The sequence below is a fragment of the Triturus cristatus genome, chromosome 1_2 (assembly GCF_964204655.1).
Source record: "Triturus cristatus chromosome 1_2, aTriCri1.1, whole genome shotgun sequence".
In the NCBI taxonomy this organism is placed as follows: Eukaryota; Metazoa; Chordata; class Amphibia; order Caudata; family Salamandridae; genus Triturus; species Triturus cristatus.
In genome coordinates, this window is record NC_140580.1 from 334,437,651 (window position 1) to 334,459,541 (window position 21,891).

General features: G+C 43.5%; 1 protein-coding gene across 5 annotated transcripts in view; it reads left to right on the plus strand.

The window, feature by feature from the left end:
* EPHB2 (EPH receptor B2) overlaps nucleotides 1–21,891 on the plus strand; it is a 776,297-nt gene that overhangs the window by 540,690 nt on the left and 213,716 nt on the right. The gene's annotated exons all lie outside the window — the stretch shown is intronic.

Genomic DNA, 21,891 nt, shown 5'->3' on the forward strand with positions numbered 1-21,891 from the left:
ATTTAGCATTACTGATCTGTTCAGTTCAACGTATATGCAAATAATCCAAACTTCTTTGACTTGCGTACCGCGCAGAAGTTATGTTGTACTTTTCTGAGTGAAATGTTGAGTGGCTGTCACAAAATAAATAAATAAAAGAATTCCCCCGGCTGAAATAGGGCCCAATACTTCCAGATACCTCTCCACTGACATTTAAGCAACAAAACCTCTGACACTTTCCATAGCAGTGTTATTGAGGTCTCCAGACCTCACGGCATCCTGTAACAGAAGCACGGGTTCCAGGCTTCATGAGCATCCTCCCATCTGAAATGCTAATCCGCTGGTTCCCTACCACCTTTCCCAAGGTCATCGCTTCCAAGGCAGTACAGCAACCATAGGCATTCATGCTAACCCTCCTGATTCAGGCAGGAGTCCATCGATTTCAAGGCTAGTCTCCCACCTCCCGATTCCCGCATGCAAAAACCCGATTCCTCGGCAGGCTGCAGCCGGGTCTGGTCTGGTGAGACTCGTAGTATTCACTGCCAGTAACCTGCATGGCAGTGCACACCCTTTTTGTTAGAGACTCTGTGCCTGCGCTTTTTCCGTGCTCCTGACAGGCAGGGCCGGACTGGCCGTAGCGGGCACCGGGCAATCCCCCGGTGCGCTGCACGGGTGGGGGCTGTTTTTGGGCCCCTGGGGGCCGTTTTTTCTTACAAGGCCTTTATTGTAGCATAGCTGCAAAATCGGCCCTGTAACAAAATCGGCCAAAAACCGGCCCTGGCAAAGAGCTCGGCAGCACCCCCAAGCCCCAGGGGGCCGGCCGAGCACTTTGCCAGGACCGGTTTTGGTTCCCAGTCCGGCGCTGCAGACAGGTAAGGGAAAATTAACATGTGTCTCCATTTATGCTATCCGATCCAGCAGCAGCACGCTAAACCCCATACATGACAGTAGACCAGATTCAGGCCTCAATAGAAGTCAATGGGAGAAACACACTCTCCTGATTATTTTTCTAAAATTTCCCACTTTCTTCTTCCAAAATGTTGACATGTATGCATAGGGAACTACCAATAGGTTGTGTCAGTCTTTACAGCAAGGGACCTGAAAAAGCATTTTCTTAGCATATGGGGAGCACTCCGACGGCAAAATGCATTTTCACCTGGAGGGCAGAAAATCATGGTACCGCACCTGTCCCTGCCTACAGAAATTGTAGCCCCAGGCTCACTGACACTCTTCTCCATGAGTGCTGCTACCAGGCTGTACTAGAACTCTGCAGAAATGAGAGCCCCATGCTCTGTGGAATACTTTCTACTGAAATGCTTAGACTTCATCTCTGTGATGCATGCGTTTTTTCTTGCCCTAGGTTATAATTTATTCTGAATAGAGACATAGACACTATTATATTTCATTATGCTTACAAAAGCGAAGCCACAAAAGTCTACAGGCCAAGTTCTAATCAATAGAAAATTCATGCCTAGCTCCCTGCGCGAACAGTAAACAGCATTTCTTTTCTTCACATAATCAGATACAAAAGGGAGAAAATGGAAGACACAAAGACAGTACATCCCAGCATCCTCACGCCCACTCATCCTGCATTCACAGTCAACATGCACACATCGCACATCAAGTACAGCAAATGGGGCATGTGTTTGCCTAAGTGCACAATGAGTTAAATAAAGGTAGTCCTGCAGTTCATGCTTTCCCATTGCACCTCTCCTAGTGTACATTCATGTTTCAGAGGAACCATCTTTCACAGTGCTTAATTTGTGCAGGTGTCCGCTTCGGTGGGCACCAGCACTTATTTTGGTAACCGGAACTGTCCTCCGTATACGCCCCTGATCAAGCGAGAGTGAGGCAAAAACGGATGATAGAAGGAGAAGGAGAAAGGGAGGCTGATGGAGACAATTGTGGAAAGCAGGGATGAATAAGAACCTACAAGAGTGAGATAGAGAGGTAGAAAGCGGTGAACGAAAGAGACATGCGGTGGAATCAAGACTAGAAGCCTTGTATTCAGTAACCCAGCATTCGGCAGCACCAGTGGTGGGATCCTGAGAACAGAACTTTGGGCCCCTACATATATTTATTTACAAATTAAGCACGTCTCTTTTGATGAGCTTTGACTTTTGTTGTATGAGATTTGTTGAACTCGGTGTTAGCTATACGCTTTCAATTGATATATTTATAGTGAGTTCTAAGTTTATATCGGGCAGTATTCATACATATATTTATTTGATGACAGTGAAAATAAATGAGGCCCGTAAACCCATTTTATTTAGAGACTCTGTACTGAAAAACACTCATTCACAAATCTGTTACTACAGTGCAAAGGTCGAATTCGACTTTATTGCTGCACTACACACAATTCACATGAGAAAACAATTGTTTCCATTTTTAGGTCTTATTGAGAGGGCTCCAAAAAGTGCGACCAGGCCAGCCTAGAGCTACAGTGCATGTGCGCGAGCATGCACGCCGCGCTTTATCGCAATTACTTTCACTTTCGCGGCCGCATGGGCAGCTTTGATGTTTGATCGCGATCACTTTCACTTTCGCGGCCGCACGGCCGCTTGGCATAGCCAATAGGTCTCGCTTTTGGGACCTTATAAGTATTTAGTTATGCAACTGTTGCATGGCTAAACACTTATAAGGTCCCAAAGGCGAGACCTATTGGCTATGCCAATGCTTGTTGCAGATTGCATTTAAGAACTAATTTACACAGGAAATAAATCTCCTAATACTAATGGGATCTCTTCAGTGTGAATTTACCTTGATGCACCAATGTAATCCCTTGCATCTCGGTTTTGCTTAAATACCTTTTGTTAAAACAAATACAAGTAGTAAAATGCCACCACGCAAACATAGGTGCAGATGTGATAAGTTTAATATATAATATTTAGTACCATTATTGAGGAAGGGACATCATGGCTCAGTCGAGGCAACAATCCTCGTGTCATGGCTGCCACCAACACACAACAATGGGAAGAAACAGCAAATGACAATTTGCACACATATACTTGTACTCACAAACACACACAAACGTCATAGGCCCCTGCTGACATAATACACCACTAGTCTGAGGTTCTACTGCACCCTATAGTTCCAGGTTTAGTCTAATGCTCCCAATGACCGGCTAGGCCACGGTTCCACTTGAGCGTCCCCGCTGCTCATCAGGGGTTCCTGGGTACTCACTAATCGAAGTTCTCTTTGCGGTAGGCAAAGATCACAATTACAGCAGGTATAAGCGTAAGAGTAGTCAGTCTTTATTGGAGAATCCATGTACAACCGAGCCAGACCCAACTGATAAAGAATCTTTTCAAGGGAGCTTGGAATGCCGGACGCCACTCACAGTGCTCGACCAATGAAAACAAAGGTAAACACCAATCATGTAGGAAAATACATGCAGTACAGAAACTTGGTTATAGAACATAGAACTTAATAGAATAGGAATACTATATAAGAATACTAAGTACATGACCCACCACACACTGTCTTGAAATGGTGGGTCTTGTTTCAAGTTTTTAGCCTGAATTTCAGATGTAAATAGATTCCTTCAGGCAAATATTCCTATATCTGGGTTGTACATTTGTCCACATACGGGTTCCTTCAACTGCCCTTAGTTTGCACCATGCTGAGGCTTCATCAACTCTGGTTGCACTGCTTAAAATATGGAACTTGTGCTCAGCTATTATGTGGGTCAAATCCTTTGGTTGTGTGGTCTTTATTGGTACCTTATATATTTTTTGTTATTTGACACTTCATACTATACTGTTGACACATAAGCAATGTAAATTACAGATGTTGCTATTAACCCAATTTACTGGTGGCCAATTTACCGACCATAGGAAGATGGAAGGCTGGGACCGCCTACCTAGGATTTAAACTCATGATAAGCAGATCACAGCGTATATCAGCTGCGAGGGTTCAACTAACGGAGCCATTCTTCTAGCACACTAGGGACGCAGGTTACCTCATACATGTCCAAAGATGGCCATTCTAACTTCATATGTTTCGGGGCAAGTCCATAGCATGTATGGTAGATCAGATCAATTTCCGGTCTTTTGTCGGGTTCCACACTCGCCTTCCCAGACTGTAGCCGGATAAGTTTCCCTCTCCACCGAGGCAATAACTGCCTGCGTTCATAATAATTTGTATTTCTATTAGACAATCTAAAATTCATGATGTGATATAGTTCAGTGACCGGTGCCTTACATTTGACCCCTTGGCAAAGTTCATTACCGCGTCAATCCCCTCCGTTCTGTCCTAATTCTCATCTCTTGTGGGATTGGCTTCAATATAGTCTATCAATGTCTGCCTTGAGACGGCCAGATACAGTAATTTATGTCAAATCCTAATCCCAGGCGGACTAATCTTTAACCTCCAGTAATGAAATCAAGTCTGCGTGTCCGGCCCTTCCCTTGTTCATGCACAGCTGCACGCCTGCTGGTTGATACACTTCAGGTCACTTTTCATGCACTTTCAGTGTTGTGGGTGCTCGGCACTGGAGGTGAATTACAAGATATTAAGTTATGATTTCAGTGAACAGGTTCTTCTAGGGTTGGCAGATGTTATTTTCTGTTTGGTAATGAACTCATTTCCAAATTCTTTTCTCGAGCGAATATGTCTTACTCCTCAGATTTCAGGACTAGATCAAATTTACAAACATGAGTTTTTTTTTAATTGAACTAGTGGACTATCATTTACAAAAATATTTTCTGATATAACTAAAGTGTCCTAAATATTGTTTACAAAAATATTTGACCAGATCAGGCGTATATTTTATTTTATTAACTCCAGTGGACAATATTTTTTTAAACAATATGTAAAACAGTATTTTAATCTGACAATCTTTAATCCATGTTATTCTCGCATCATAACCGTAGAGCTTTAGCACCTCATTCCGAGTTCTGCAGTATCTTTGAATTCGCGAGAAATTGTGTTTGTGCTGACTTTTTTTCACAGGTTTTTGCCCACCTAGATTACTCAAGTTAATGCCTGGGGGACATTTGTAGGGCCAGAACAGCACCCAACGGAGAATACCATGCACCAATCCAAGTTGCAAAGACCATACCTGAATTTTATTCCATATTGCGATGAGAGATACTCAGCAATAGTGGGAACAACCAGACCTGATGCGGTCTACCCCAAGGTACCCTGTTTTACAGAGTATCATGAAAGGGGAAGGTTAGTGCTTTATTTGGCATAATTCTTCAGTATAAATGTAAAATATGGAATTGCAATATTTTACACAAGCGTGATCGCTGATTTAAAGAAACAGAGGTACAGAAAATCAAAGCATAGATAAAGGAACGAATTCTAGATAGAGAATAGGTACTGTGGTGTTGAATGTGGCATTTGCAAGCTGAAGAGGTATTTTGACTAGTTTGGCTGAGAGGGAGGAGAGACATTTTAGGTGCACTAAACTTTCGTGATCATGCGCGGTAGACAAGAGTCCTTGTTTTGTTGCTGTCACCATAAAGCCCTCTTCTAAATCTGACCCTATGCTCTTAGGCAGAGCCGAATTGGCCATTTATCCTAGCTGGCATTTCCCGGAAGAGGTTGAGGGGGCTGGCTTGGGGCCTGGACAGTGGCTGCCAGGATGGCTCGCGGATGGGGGGAGGGCATACGGGTCGTGGGGGAAGATCACATCGGGGGGGGGGTCGCAATAGCAGGAGTGAGTGAGCATAATCTAAAGAAAAGTAATAATAATAACTTACCTTGCCGCCGGATCCCACATCTCTGCTCCTGCTCTCCTGCCTCCGACTTCAGGAACAGGAAGAAGGCAGCCAGGCTCCCTACTCTAATCCAATCACAACGCTGCAATGCAGATTTGTGATTGGTCTAAGTGCTGTGACACGGCGCTCAGTCAGGGGCTGGAGGGGTGGACATGTTCTCCATGCAGGCTGTAATGCAGCCTGTATGGAGAACGGGGAAAGTGTACATGACTGGTTTCGGCAGCCCGAGAGGGCCGACCAGTCATTGCGGACTTAGGAGTGGGCAAACCACTCCTCCCCCGTCCTGCTCCGAGAGTAGAGTAGCCCCGCCTGCCTGCCCGCGAAGCAGCAATACATAAAGTGATACTAAATTAAAGTTATTATAATTTTATGTTTTTCTTCTCACACTGCTTGAAAGCAGTGGGGCGGCGCTCCCCTGCCATAGCGGAGGAGACGCCACTGGGCCTGGAGCCATTGGAGGACGGTCTTAAGGCCCAGGCCAGTGCATCTGTCACTCTCTCTAGCATGCCGGGGGCTTATGGCATTAGGCACATCGGGGGTGAGTAGGTAGAAAGAGGAGAAACAGAGAGAGGGAGAGAGAACGTAAAAAAATCAGAAGCAGGGCTGGTTTGAAATATTTTTGCAAAAGCTACTTTTGATTCCCAGTCCAGCCCAGCTCTTTGTACCTTTTGAAGCCACTAGGTCCTCTGCTTTTATTTTTGGTTTCATCTTCTTGGCCTTTTTTCTTTTATGTCTTACAGCTTTGAGAGAGCTCTAGTTGTTTCTCCAGGCAATTGTTTTAAACTTTTAACCAAAAAATCATGCACAAAATTTCGTTCATCAGAAGTATACAGGTAATGAAAGAGATACAGCATATCCACCATGACCACAGTGTCTCTATAGGAAATGGCATCACAGAAATGTTAGCTCGTGAGGGCGGGCAATATATATATATATATATATATATATATATATATATATATATATATATATATATATATATATATTAAAACCATCTCTTTCGAAAACTTAATCCAACTACATGTTAATTAAAAGTATTTGACTGCAGAAAAACCATTTAGCTTCCAAAACTAACAAAGGTTAAAGGCATAATTCTTTTTTGCTTAGAAGGCCTGTGGGAAGGTTAGAATATCCCAGTGGCTTCAGAAGAGCCCATAGAGGCTGCAAGTTGGAACATGAGGGCAGCATTTGCTATCTGCTGGTACTCCTAAAAGATTCCCCTGTTTTGATGTGTTTTATGGAGTATCACAACTGGGATAGTTTTCCAAACCTTTATCCTAATACCATCTATCATAGGGAATATCAGCTCATACACATGTATTCCTTTAGTAAAAGTTTAATAATAAAAGAAGAACCTAAGACTTACCTTACGCTGCCGGCCGCCTCCCGCGTCGTGCCTCGTCGCGCTCTTTTTCCTGGGCACTGGGACAGGATCACAGAATCCCTGTAAAATCCCCGCGCTGCTCTCATGCTATGAGAGCAGCACAGGGATTGGCCTGAGCAGGCTGCAAAGACGCTCACTCATGCACAGGGAGTCCGTGCTGTTTCTGTAACCCGGCTGTTCAGACAGCCGGGTTAGAGAAACTTAAGTGCGCATGTGTGTTTGGCCAGCCTGAGACGGCCAACCAAACACACATGTGCACTTAGTGAGTGGACTCTACTCCTACTCCCCCCTCCGGTGGCCCAGTCCCGCCCTACACACGCTGGATGAGCTAGCTGCTGAAAAATAAAACAATAATGAAATATAGTTATTATTTTTTAACTGCTGACTCTGAGCCAGTGGGGCGACGCTCCTCCGCCATTGCAGAGGAGCCGCCCTGAAGGTATCCCCTTAGTGTTTTACAGTCTGAGATATAAAAGTAAATAATTTACATCCTCAAATGATTTATGTATGATACTGTCAACAAATTATATTTTAAGAGCAACCAGAATTAGTTTAACAGTGGACAAAGTGAGGAGTATTTAGACCGCGCACTCCCCAAACTTCGAAACTTTCCAATTTATTAGTGCCAACTACTTTACACATGTGAGACAAGAAATAGCCACATGCTCTAGTGACCTGCTGCTCCTGGCAGGGCCATTAAGTCTTCAATGAAAAGATTATCCCTCAAAATGCCTCAAACCGCTGAGGGCGTATATTTTCTCTGGCGGCCATGCTTAAGTTTCCCTGTTAAAAATGCTGATCAATGCATATTCAAATGCCATCACTTATAAATGGGGATGGAAGCAATCAACGCCTGAAATTAAGGAACCATGGAAGAAAGTGATTTAATTGTGTTGGCATGAACACAATTTAACTTTGCTTTGCAACATTAATAATACTTCAGCTTCACATACACTGCTTCCATGGTTTGAGGTGTTGATGGCTTCCTTCTACATGTATGTCTTGGATCGCTGTTTTGGGGTTTTTGGGTCAATATGTCAGGGTACTTGATCAGTCCCGCGTGGGCACGCATCTACAGGACAAAGAAATATTGCTACATCTTTTTCGTATCTTGGCATACAAGAATACTGCATTGACCTTGTATGGCCCTTTAAGGAGCTACAAACACAACCTGTGCTTTAGGAGAAATACTGGCTCAGAGCCAGCAGCTGAAAAATAAAACAATATTTTACTATTGTTTTATTTTTCAGCTGCTGGCTCTAAGCCAGTGTGTGCAGGGAGGGGGGCGGAGGAGTGGTAAATGTGCACTTTTAAGTGCGCATGTCAGTTTGGCTGGCTATTTCAGGCCGGCCAAACTGACATGCGCACTTAGGTTTCTTCAACCCGGCTGTATTGTACAGCCGGGGGGGAGAAACAGCACCGACTCCCTGAGCCTGAAGCGAGTGTTGATACCCCCGTCCAGGACAATCCCCACGCTGCTCTCAAGCTTGAGAGCAGCGTGGGGATTGGATGGGGAGTCTGATGCTGTCCCATAGGCTGCTGGGACTAGGAACAGAGGAGCGTGAGGCAGCCTAGAGCACCAGGTAAGTCTTGTTTTTTTAAAACTTATTATTAACCCCCTGCTGCACTCTCCCCCATGCGCTTCCCGCCGACCCCCCTCTCCCCACTGCGCCCTCTCCGCTCGCCCCTCCGGTCTTTATCTCTGTCGGCTGCCACTGGTGTTTCCTGAGGTGTTAATTAAATAGGATACTGAGCCCTCACCCACCCTAGGGTTCATGCTTCATCCTCCTTCCCGCCCCTCACCCGTGATTGAGGAGGAATAACATGGGTGGTCTTGCCTTAACAGTAAGGGAGTTCTTGTTTTTTTTTTTTTAACTTAACCTATGATTTTGTTATAAATATTACTTGAAGGCCAAAGGCAGACATATTTTACATTTTGGAAAGATCCTTTGGGTATTGTCAAAATGTTGGAACCACCCATAGGTACATGCCTACAAGTTGCAATAATTTCCATATTTTACACACTTATATAAAACCCTCATGCGCACACAGGGTAAAACTACTATTTTGATTGTGGTTCTAACCCTTTGTGTGAGGGTTGTGTGCATTACTGAGAATCGGTGCAGTTTGGGCCAGGGTTTGTGTCATTTCATCCCATGAAAAATTATTTTCAGTGTGAAAACGTACCTTTCCCTACCCTTACTGTACAAATGGGGTGCTGCATGCACTTTTCCACATTTATTGCATCACATATACCAGACTGGCCTAGGTGAGAGTTTACAAGTGACAAAAATTGTGGGAAAAGCTTTGTAAGTATATCAGTAAGGGTATCTGTGATGTAGAAATATATTACAGATAAGTAACATTTCCTTCTGCTTCATAGGATCCACACTGATAGCCATTCCATTTGAAAACTCCCTTCTTCACTTAATATGATTTATTACAACAAATAAATGTGCACACTTTGCATATTTTGGGCAGCTGTGACATCAACTCATGTGAACATCTGCACGCACTTTCTGTTTGAATGAAGATTCGGATTTTGTAAGAAGCGGACACTTTTCTGTATATAACACACATAAGTTATTTGAAATGAGCCCAATGCTGTTTAACAACCACAGACACGTTTCTGAAGTGGCTAGAGGTGGGGAAGCCACTAAGAGCTCCAGCCAAGTTCAAGCCCAATGCCTGGCTATGCCGCTGGCTCAGCTTGAGGTCCCCATGACCCCTCGAGTCCAAAACAAGCCAGGCTTTCATGTAGCTGCTGCCTGCCACTAAGTGTGTCACCTAGTATGCAAAGAACTAAAAACAAAGCTTTGATGACAAACCTTTGATGTAAGAAGGACATGAGAGCAACGGGTGCTCATCTAGTGGCCGCATTGCACAGTGTAAAACAAAAAATCCCGGCTTCCAAGCTTGAAGAAATTGTGTGATCCTTGACAGATATTTTTTTCACCAAGATTCCTCTTCCTTCATTGTCATATTTGGGCGATCCTGGTGTCTTCAGGATGTACGCTATACAAAAACTTCTTTTTTTTTTTTTTGCTTAATAGACAACAATGCTGCAATAAAAAAGCTACACAACGTATGAAGAGTACACAAAACAGCTCACTTGCCTCTTCATTCACTAATGGCATTGCCAGGAGTGCAGGGGGATTGTAAGAATGCTTTTATGTTAATATTTAAACTATCATTTTTAATTAATACTTCTCAAAGCAATGATAGAACCTTAAGTACTGAAAAGCATCCACATGTTAAAGGATACACTTTTTTTTAAACATTTTGAAGCAACTCCCTCATATTTTAGCTTGACGTGTGTTGAATGACTTACATGCCAAATACTTTCAAAGCTCGGCTCATGCACGGGTTCTTAGAGCCGAGCCAGACCATTGGCTCACCACTGACTCGAGTTTTCCTGTTAATTTGCTGGCTGTCCCACCTCTAGAAGAAGCTTAAAAGTCCGGTGTTCAGTTTCACTCTTGGTACCTAGCAGTATGCCTCACAGATCACCAGAGGGGACGTTCAGTGTGTACCTGTAACTGTACCGAAAGATGCCCTCAGACCTCTACCAACAGAATGTTTTTTTTTTTTTTTTAGATCTGTGTTAGTCAACACTTTTGGTTTTACTAAAATAATATGTATCAATTATATGGACGTTCAGCCAGCTCTGTTCCTCCATCAATGTGTTATTGTGTGATTCATATTTTTCATCTGGCAATACAGCCTAGGCAAAGAGTCAGCCCATTGGCTAACCTCACGGCGAGTGACAGTTTTCTGCTCTTTCACAATGAGCACATGCACACACATTAGCTCCATGCAGTGTCAGAGACTACTATTGTAATGTGTTCTTTTTAGGAATAGAAAATATTTTTCCTTTAAGCCAATGTTTTTAGTACATGTATTAGGGGGCAGCAGCTTCCCCAAAAATAACATTTTGCAAAAACTATGACACAATAAAACAAGTATTGACAAATTAAAAGACTTACAGACGACACCGGACCTATTGGATTTTCCAGTGCTTGTTTAAATTTGGAGGATCAGCTATGCGTGACCTACACAGAGGAGCTTTGGCGAGAAAAAATGGGGTTAGAAGCTACAATTTTGACCAATATCTGGGGAAAGTACAATCACTGGAACAACAAGGAGATATTTCAATGATTTTGTGTCTCCACCCTGTGGTTTCCCGCCCGCAATGGAATCGATTGAGAAATACTCTCAATTTACCCAAATGTGATCTGCTGTTATGCTAGTGTTTACTTTCCTGGTCTTTTGACTCCTTCTTCTACATTCTAAAGGCTTCTTTTCATGTTTCCCGGAATCTGCAAACACCATGTCTCGGTTGATGTAATCTCTCATGCTTGGGCAAAGAATTATCTTGGTAAGATGCCATACTCTTCCGGTAAGCAGGAACTTTAAACTAGTCACCCAAAGAGGTTGGCCCGATATACCTTGTCCTACAAATCTTTTACAAAATGTGTCCATTTGGAATTGACAATGAAAAAGCTACACATAATTGAGCAATGTTTTTAAATGATATTTAGAATATAGTATTTTTGGCAGACACAATTTTTGCTAACCATATTGTGACATACAACCAGAACACATGTAGAGTGGGTTAAGAGTCAGTCACCCCTGTACCCCAGAACCCCACATATCAAGAATGCTCGGTCAGGGGGAAAGTCCCTCTTCTTTCTGGGCCCGTCCCTTTGGAACAAACTGCAGCTGACCCTTAGAAGCATTAAGTCAACACCAGTGTTTCAGAAGAAGCTGAAAACTTGGCTTTTTTTTACAGCCCATAGCTCCTTCTTGCCCCCGCTGACACTCCTCGGCCAACAGCACCAGGACGCTCCTTGGAGTAGCAGTTAGCTTTATAAATATCCCTACATTGACATAGACCTGGCAGTGCTGATCATGTGACTAATCTTGTACAGCCCAATCCTGAGAGCTCTGCCTCACCTCAAAATGGCAGCTTTCACTAATACTTGAGGCTTCTCCCTCGCTCACCCCAGAATCTCCATCTTTTGTTCCTTACTTAGAGCCGTGAGAAAGAAATTGCTGTAGGGATCAATGTGTTATTTTTTCATAATTGTCCTACTCTCCTTTTTATATTACAAGAAATTGCTTGTTTATCTTTGATCCCATTTAATTACAGGCACGTGGAGTGCTGCGCCTGGACATTTTTGGGCTTGTTTTCTTTGCAAATGGTAGTCTGTGGTTGCCAGAGCATAAGTGCTCACAGCTGTGTTATGAGTGTTGTAATGGAGCCCTGCGCCTTTAATTTCTGGGGCGTTTTCCTGGAAACAGTTTTGTCCATCAGACTTTCAGTGAGCCCGCTCACCCATTCAATTGCTTATTCATTTACTCAATTCATTACTCATTGATTCATTCACTCGCTGACTTGCCAACTCAGATCTCACTTTCACTTCCTCACTTCTTTTCACACTCGGTTATTTTCTGGCATATTCACTCACTTGCTCATTCACTCACTTATTTATTCTATGGGAGTATTTTTTTTATGTTTTACTCACATACCGCACACTCACTCTTGTTCATGCTTGCTCATTTATCCACCCACTGATCACTCATTAACCATTTTATCCAGTCAACATTCTACTTACTCACTTACTCTGTGCTTGATCACTTTGAGCATGAATCCAAATTATTGATTGTATGAGATAAATTCTGACCTGATGCCCTAAGATAACGCTGAGTTACCCTTTTCAATGAGGGAAGTCATACAGAAATTCAGTCACCTTTCTTAGTACAGGTAGGAGTATACCAAATGCGTTGGGTGTGGCTAGACTGGAGTTATGAACTCAGAAGAGCACTTGCAGACAGGAGGGGAAATAAATCAATCCAGATGGCTCATGGACAGCCTGTCTCAACTTTGGGTACTCATGTTGTCATTAGTACCTTTTTTTCGCTCTTGCGGCTGTTAGCTGATCTTTTTACGTTGTCCTTTTGGCACTGATTCGGGTGTCGGTTATTTTGGATTTTATTGATACCCATTTAACTTATCCATTTGGAATACTTTACGACAAACAAATCATGTTTTTTTGAGTGATATATATTTCCCGCATCATTATTTTTGAACAAACAACTCCTACTCAGGACACAGTGGAATTATAGCCCGGGACCTTTTATCATGCTATGATCTACTACTTGGGCAAATATATATATTGTTACCGATTTCAGATTACGCTTTATTTAGCCCTGAAGAAGTCCACTGTGTTGGACGAAATGCGCTGGCTGTGGCTGTTTTACAAACATTGGTTTTTGGAGCAAGAAATTAAATAAAAAGAAGATTTATTTACGAATTGGAAATCCGTTGTCTTTGGACTCTGGATTTTATATGAGAAATGTTGTATGCTGCACCGTATTTGAATTCATGTTTATATTGTCCCCCTCTGGACTACACCTAGACAGCAGGTGCTAATACTGTGTGCACATTTCTAATTCTTCTTTGTGCCAAATACCTGGGGATATAGAGATAAGGTGTGTTCTGTTTGGGGTCCGCGGTCGCATATTGGTTAATAAAGTCAACAATTGTAGAGGAATCACTAAACATATCAGCATCCGTAGGTTTGGATTAATCAATCTAGACTATGCAATGGAATATTGTCATTCCCACTATATTTTCTCAAATTTATGGGGGCATCCACTGCTGCTGTAGACCATCCTTGCCACCATAATGCACCAATCCATATTTTTCTCCCATGCTCTGATCTCCAGTGCAATCTGGCCTCCCCACATTCTGGCAATATCCCTTCTAGCACCCATCAACCCAAAGTCATGAAAATGATTTTAATAATGATAGCTTGGCGAAACATTCAAGGAAGGCTTCCGAGACCCTTGCCAGATATGACATCACCGCACTGAAGAGACTCCCCACCCCATGGACTTGCCAAATTATATGGAGCGGTTCTCTGTCCCGAGCAGAGGAGGTACCGTGTTTTGAAAAGAGCTTACCAAGTCCGGCAGTGTGGGTTTCATTCAGCGACTCCCTGCCCGCCACCATTGACACTGTGCTGCCAGTCTGGGGTGGGGCTATGTCCCTCAGACTTCCTCTACTATGAGGTTAGGCGGGGAGCAGAGGAGGCAGACGTTTTAAAAAGCGCTTACCAAGCCCCACAGTGCGGGATGCACATAGGTCACGTACGGGCGTGTACCCGGGCGAAGACTGGGCCTCATAGCCCTACAGAGGCTAGGGAGGGACCCTCCTCTTGGACTTGGGCCTCAAGACCTGCCTCACTGACTGATGGAGGATCCACGGCTGAGACCTTGCTGATTGTTTCCTCCAGTATCTTAAGGCACATTTGTTTGTTTGAGTTGATAAAAGTGGGAAGAGGAAGGCTAACCCCCTGCCTAGCACGAATTTACCCCCTGCCACAACCAACCATAGACAATTTTCTGGTGAGAGATGTAGACCCAGTCTCCAATGAGATTAAACTTGCAGAGTGACTACTTCCATGACAACAGAAAACATTGCTATCCCTCATTCACCTTTGACCCCTTCATGTAGAGCTAACACTGTGGAAATGGATGATACCAGCATTAGTACTAACCGAGTAACCCTGGCAGACATTACAAAGAAGGCTACCATGAGGGGTTTTGACCTTAGCCCTCCTACCTGCAGTATGACAGAAGGGCCTGATTCCAAACATAGTCCGATTATTCTGTTTAGTTAACCAGACCCGGGTCCACTGATGAAGCGTAAGAAGAAAGTTTCCAAAAGTACCCATGTTCAAAAAAGCACTGGACTCAAGTGTACTAGGTGAACTATCACCATCAGCTCTCCCCGCTGATAGGTCCAGCGACTGTGTAACTTGGTGCATCAGTGATTTGTTAGATGCTAAACCTCGACCGAGCCATGTCTTTCGAGGCCAGCCTGGTTAAAATAGCAACACAAGTAGTCAGTTGCTCCACAAATACAAGGAAGATTCAGTCACATTTCACTGATGCTCATTCCTCATCCCATGAACCTGCAACTTTGCCTACCCTTTTGCTCCCTCACTCGCAACCCGTCGTACTATCTGCTACACGTAATGCGTCTAAGTGGGATTCCCATGGGGGTGGTACTCTTAACTGGTCTTGAATTCTAGGTACAGCCTCAAATTCGCTATCTCAAAATGATGGACTCTCAGTGGTCACAACCATTCCCAGAAGTCAGCCAAGCAGATTACCACCAACTCAGTTCCCCTTCCGGTGATCGATCTGCTCCCAGTCTCCTGCCCTTTTGTCATCATTCTGTCTAACGTGCCTAGTTTGGCACTAGGAGTCGGCGAATCAACAGGGGCCTCTCAAAAACAAGGTTCTCTGCTGGCTCCATAATACAGTAAACTGCTACCGGGACCTTAGTCAATAGATTTTATATGTGTGGCCCTTAGAGAGAATCTACTCAGGGTACACAGTCATCATAAACATCTGAAAACCCAAGGTGGCTGGGGATATTTTGGACCAAGTAAAAACAGGGCTAACCAATTCAAGTTCTATAAAGATATTGCCATTGGGTTTCTTCTATAAACATCTAGCTCCAATTATAGTGAAACCCAATTAGCCCCACTGTACCCTTTAATCGTGGAATAGACCGCAGCTGAATTCCCACTTAGCCTTAAACAACAGGTTTAGGGTACTCTCTGGACTAGAGGATACAGCCTGACTGTGCACAGGGGAAATGCTGGTGCCATCGCCATCTTAGCCCCTAAGTCAAACATCAAGAACTTTTTGTCCGATTGCCGAGGCATGCAGTTCCTGTCATGGAGCGTTGTGGGAATCCACCAGAAACGTAAATATGAGGACTGACTGTCTTTCATAGCTAACTTTGACATTGTATGTTCTCAGGAGACATGGGCTCTGAATTCCATAGCTTCAAATGGCTTTAAATCTTATTGCTGCACTGCTACGCCGTCAGCAGCAGGGAGAGGAAAGGGAGGTTTAGCCGTGTTTCTGGCATGTTCCATCCGGAATGGAAGGGTTAAAACACTGGCAACAAGGCGCAGTTATCAAATTATACATTTTAAATTGCCTAAGGTGTTCAATATTCCTTTAACCAAATTTATTTAAATTTTTTCTCAGCAAACCCAATTGGTATAATTCACGAGATGTGGAAATTAGTTCCAGACTTTGTGTCTTCACGCAGGAATTTTACTTCGATAACATGGGTAGGTGACTTCAATATCACAAAATGTCTGCACAGTGGGAAACTTATATGCAGATTCTCCAATAATCAAGGGGATGACATGACCCATTTCACACACTCAATTTATGGTGAGGCTTTAAAACCCAGATCTGCTGACTGGGTGTGAGTGTTTGATTGTTTCTGATGCTCCGTCCATCACCACCCCCTTTTGTACCGCTTTGTTCGCCATAAGTTGGCAGGGTATGCTCAGACGTGAGTCCCTTGCTCACTTTGCCACTGGATTCAAGCAAGCCTGGCTGAAGACGGCTGAAATGCCAGAAGCCGGTCCTAGGAAGCTTGTTTCCAGTCCAGGGAAGGCATGGCTTGGCAGTTCGGGCTGGACTGTTCCCATGAGGCACAGGGTCAGACTGATTTGCATATGGCCATGTCTGAACTGGGGTGGCAGAGTGGGCTAAAGAACGGTGATGGATCAAACCCAGATCTGCTGACTGGGTGTGAGTGTTTGATTGGTTCTGATGCTCCGTCCATCACCACCCCCTTTTATACACAGTCATCATAAACATCTGAAAACCCAAGGTGGCTGGGGATATTTTGGATCAAGTAAACACAGGGCTAACCAATTCAAGTTCGATAAAGATATTGCCATTGGGTTTCTTCTATAAACATCTAGCTCCAATTATAGTGAAACCCAATTAGCCCCACTGTACCCTTTAATCGTGGAATAGACCGCAGCTGAATTCCCACTTAGCCTTAAACAACAGGTTTAGGGTACTGTCTGGACTAGAGGATACAGACTGACTGTGCACAGGGGAAATGCTGGTGCAATCGCCATCTTAGCCCCTAAGTCAAACATCAAGAACTTTTTGTCCGATTGCCGAGGCATGCAGTTCCTGCCATGGAGCGTTGTGGGAATCCACCAGAAACGTAAATATGAGGACTGACTGTCTTTCATAGCTAACTTTGACATTGTATGTTCTCAGGAGACAGGGGCTCTGAATTCCATAGCTACAAATGGCTTTAAATCTTATTAGGGCAATGCTACGCCGTCAGCAGCAGGGAGAGGAAAGGGAGGTTTAGTCGTGTTTCTGGCATGTTCCATCCGGAATATAAGGGTGAAAACACTGGCAACAAGGCACAGTTATCAAATTATATATTTTAAATTGCCTAAGGTGTTCAATATTCCTTTAACTAAATTTATTTTAAAAAATTCTCAGCAAACCCAATTGGTATAATCCATGAGATGGGGAAATTAGTTCCAGACTTTTTGTCTTCACGCAGGAATTTTACTTCGATAACATGGGCAGGTGACTTCAATATCACAAAATGTCTGCACAGTGGGAAACTTATATGCAGATTCTCCGATAATCAAGGGGATTTCACACACTCAATTTATGGTGAAGCTTTAAATCAGCAGGTGTTATCACATAACCTTACCTTTCCTCAGGTTTTCAGTGGAATAGTACAACAAATCTACCCACTTTTACAGGAAGAGGCAAGGGCAGCATAATGTATGTTATCCTCCTATCAAGGGACTTGGCACAGAATCTGATGGATAATGAGGTGTGCTCACTCCCCTTCAGTGGTCACAACCTCATTGCACTGAGCTTGTCTATTTCCCTCTTACGAGGAGCCTCTTGCAGGACAGCGCCCATGGTTAGCTATTTGGCAAATAAGGGGGTACGGCCGAATTGGGCCACCACCGACCCATCAAAGTTTTTACCGAATTGGTCATGAAGGCCTCCTGTGATATTGTTTGCTGCCTTTCCATGAAGACAGATCACTCTGAAATGCTCGATAGTTTTGTGGGGATATGTGGAGTCATTTCCTTGGGCCTTTTGTCAAATATACACCAAGAAAGCCACTCAGACATGGGTTAGTCCCAAATGTACTGCAGCTCTAAAAGCCCTGAAGTCAACTACCAACAAAATGCCCCGTAAAATTGTCGATGTCAGGGAAGCAAGTAATACCTACAAGCGGGCCATTCAGAATAGGAAACAAGAGATTTGAAGGAAGGCATGGGATGACCTAAATGAAGCAGTTCTTTAGAAAGACACTAGACGCTTTTGGGATATAGTAAACTGCCACATCTTTTCGGAAAGCCACAGTGTAGTATTGAGTGCCACATTACTGAACAAGAAAGGATTGACCATGTTTCCCTCAATTTTAAATGAGATAATGTTGAGGTAGGAGGGCAAATGGTTAATAGGACTGGCCTCCCTGCTTCTAAAGAGAACAGGGCTAACAAACCTCATAGATCTTAAGTCTTTCATTAAAGCAGTTGAGATTGGCGCCAATTGTAAACCTCCAGGTCCGGACGGGTTACTCATTGATTTATTTAAGCATAATGTGGAGGTCTGGGCACCTCTCGCTGCTAACGTCTTGAGAGCAGCAGTGAAGGGAGAGGTGATTGGTACTTGGAGAGAAGCCGTCTTAGTGCCCATTTACAAAATAGGGAGATTGAAACTTACCAGCGTGTTATCCAACCGATCTCACTGCTCGATTCCACAGTCAAGATCTTGGGCTGTGTGTTATTGAACAAATTAAGAGTTTTGAGCAGAGGCAAATTCCTTTTTTCCAACAACACAATATGGTTTTCGCCCAGGCCTAGGAACTATTGAACAAGCATTAAATCTTACACTCATCCCGTGTACCTATGTCAAAGCCAGGAGAGGTGCCTTGCACATGGCTTTCATGGACCTCCCCTTTGCTTTTGACTTAGTTGAGAGGGACCTGCTGCGGGACTTGATGACTACAGCATGTATAGCTGCTGCCCTTCTATATCTTATAAAACGCGTACACTGGGACTTTACAACAAAAGTCTGCTTTACGAAGAATGGGGATTGTACTGCACTTATTAGCGTCATAAGAGGGGTCAGGCAAGGTTGCATCTTAGCCCCTTTTTAGGTCTCGCCTGACTCAGCGCATGCGCTGGTCTGGCAAGACTTATTGAGAGGGCTCCAAAAAGTGCTACCAGGCCAGCCTAGAGCTACAGTGCATGTGCGCGGGCGCGCGCGTCCCGCTTTACCGCAATTACTTTCACTTTTGCGGCCTCACGGCCGCTTTAATATTTGATCGTGATCACTTTCGCGGCCGCTTTGCATAGCCAATAGGTCTCGCTTTTGGGACCTTATAAGTATTTAGTTATGCAACTGTTGCATAGCTAAACACTTATAACGTCCAAAAGGCGAGACCTATTGGCTATGCCAATGCTTGTTTTTATTCCTATTCTATCTTAACTCTTTGAGTGAAGCCCTAAGTATGTACAGTAAGGATGTTCCCAGAATCTGTCCACAGCCAGTCCCAGTACTGCTCTACGCCAATGACGCAGTTCTTTTAGCTTTAACCGCAAATGGTCTTCAAAATCTATAAAATGGATTTAATGATGTTATGACCAACGTGAATCTCAAAGTGAACCAACAGAATTCTTTTGTTATGCTATGTGGGCCGAAAAGCACTACATCAAAAAAAAAAATGTATAGGGGGTTCCCCAATAGAAAAGGTACAGTTTTTAATTATCTTGGGATTTTGCTAGAAGCAAATGGTACTTGGGATAGACTAATAACTCAGAGAGCGCAAAAAATGGGGTGAAAATGTGATTTGCTAAAAGATTAGGCCACAAGCCCATTAAGTAGATGACCCAGCTGTAGAAAAGTAAATGCCTTTCGGTTGACTCTTAGGGAGCTGGAGTTTGGGGCCATGTTGCCCCGGGGAAGTTACAGGTAGCCGAAAATAGTTTCTTATGTAGGCTGTCAGCCATCCCAAAAACCATGTCAAGTTTAATTTCCTACTTAGAGCTGGGTATGGTCTTTGTGGAGGACCAAATTAACAATGCCCCACTATTACTGTGGCTTAAGCTAAGGCACAACCCCAGGGCAGACATTTCCAGACAGGTGTTAACAGACTGTCTCAGTTTAGATAATATGCTTGCTACTCCATGGCTGACTTATGTCAAAGATACTCTCTATACCTTGGGATTTGAACATGTATTTGATATACTGGAAGGCATTAGTCCAAAGTCTAAGGAAATAGTCAAACTGAGTTTCGAAACACATAGAGAGGAAAAAAGACTAGGAAGATCATTTGACATGAGCTCAGATAATAGGTATCAGGAATTTGTTACAACCATAGGTTCAAAACCGTATTTAGCCTGGATTGTTAGCCCAGAGCATAGATTTTACTTGACCAGGTTAAGACTCAACACGATTCACTTTCTAGTAGCTTTTCCCGTATCTGATGCGTGGTTTAACCCTCTCCCAAGCTGCCCATGTAATGGTACATCTGTCCAGTCGACTGCACACTTTTTCTTTTTAACTTCCCTGTACAGTATCTTTGGAAGGCGTTTTTATGACCTATACTACTGTAAAAGCACTTTACTTCATATAACCAGGGATCAGTATAATTACAATGCTTATCTTCACTTGAAAATTGCACTGCTGTCTTGAGTTATATCGTTGCTGCTATTAAGTTAAGGAAAAATGCGCTTTTTAACATTTTTGAAGGCAGTATTGAGATGGTAACCGTTTTAACTGAATGCAGACTGTATTTGTTTTAAATTTGCATTTTATCTGTTTTAATCCTTGCACTTTTTTGGCTTGATTGAATTGGCCGAATAAAGATTTATGACTGACTGACTGATATGGCGGAATATCCCCTCATGCCCACTTTCCCTCAATTATAAAGCGTTATGCCAGATTTATGTTTTTGCAAATTAGTATAGTATATATGCTGGGAGAACTTTGGCTGCACCAGTCTGAACTTGGCACGTATTGGTCACCATTCCAGCATAAACAAAGGCCTTCACCTCCCAGATCCCCCACTCCGATGTATCTTACTATCTGCGGAGCATATTGGGTGCATTATTAATTAATAGTTTGCAGACCTGAAAGATTGCCTTCTTATGAAGGGGAGTATACATGTTTTCCAGGCTGCCCTAGTGGTACGCTAAATCCTTGATGTGAAAAAGTGTGCCTAAGTTGCGCATATTTATATATCTCGATTCTCCTGGTTTCCGTATCCTCAAGTGTATCAAATGCTTTGAGACCATCTCTACAACACTATAAAGGAATGGAATGCCCTTCCACTCTCCCTTAGGAAGACTTCATCCCTGCTTGAGTTCAGGAAACTGCTCAAGACATGGCTCTTTAGCAATTAGCTTTTTCTGACACAGCATGGCAGACCGTGAGCGCCTAGACACCTCTGGGTAGTAGTGCGCATAATAAATTGTTAAAACATAACATCTCTCACTCAGACATCTCACCACCTTCGAGATAACAACCATGTACCATTTTTGTGAATCCACTCAAACCTCTGAGTTGTTTCAGGATTATATCCTCCATTATGACGTGTCAGGGGTTACTCTCCCCATCCTCCCCATGGACCCCAGCACCACTTTCTATGCTTTCAAGACTGCCTGAGTGGGCCCTGCAGATCATCCCCCTAATCACTGTTGCACAACATATCCTTTCTTGTCCATCACATATCGATCCATATGTGTCGATGGTTAGTGTAGAGATGGAAACGCCCAGCCATGTACTAATATCAGATGGGGACCCAGTAATGTTTTCTTATATCCGGCAATGCGATAACTTAATAATACACTCCTCAGCGCAAAGTAGCTACCAGGATTCTGGGCACCCCTCTGTCCTAGAGCAGCATATAAACTG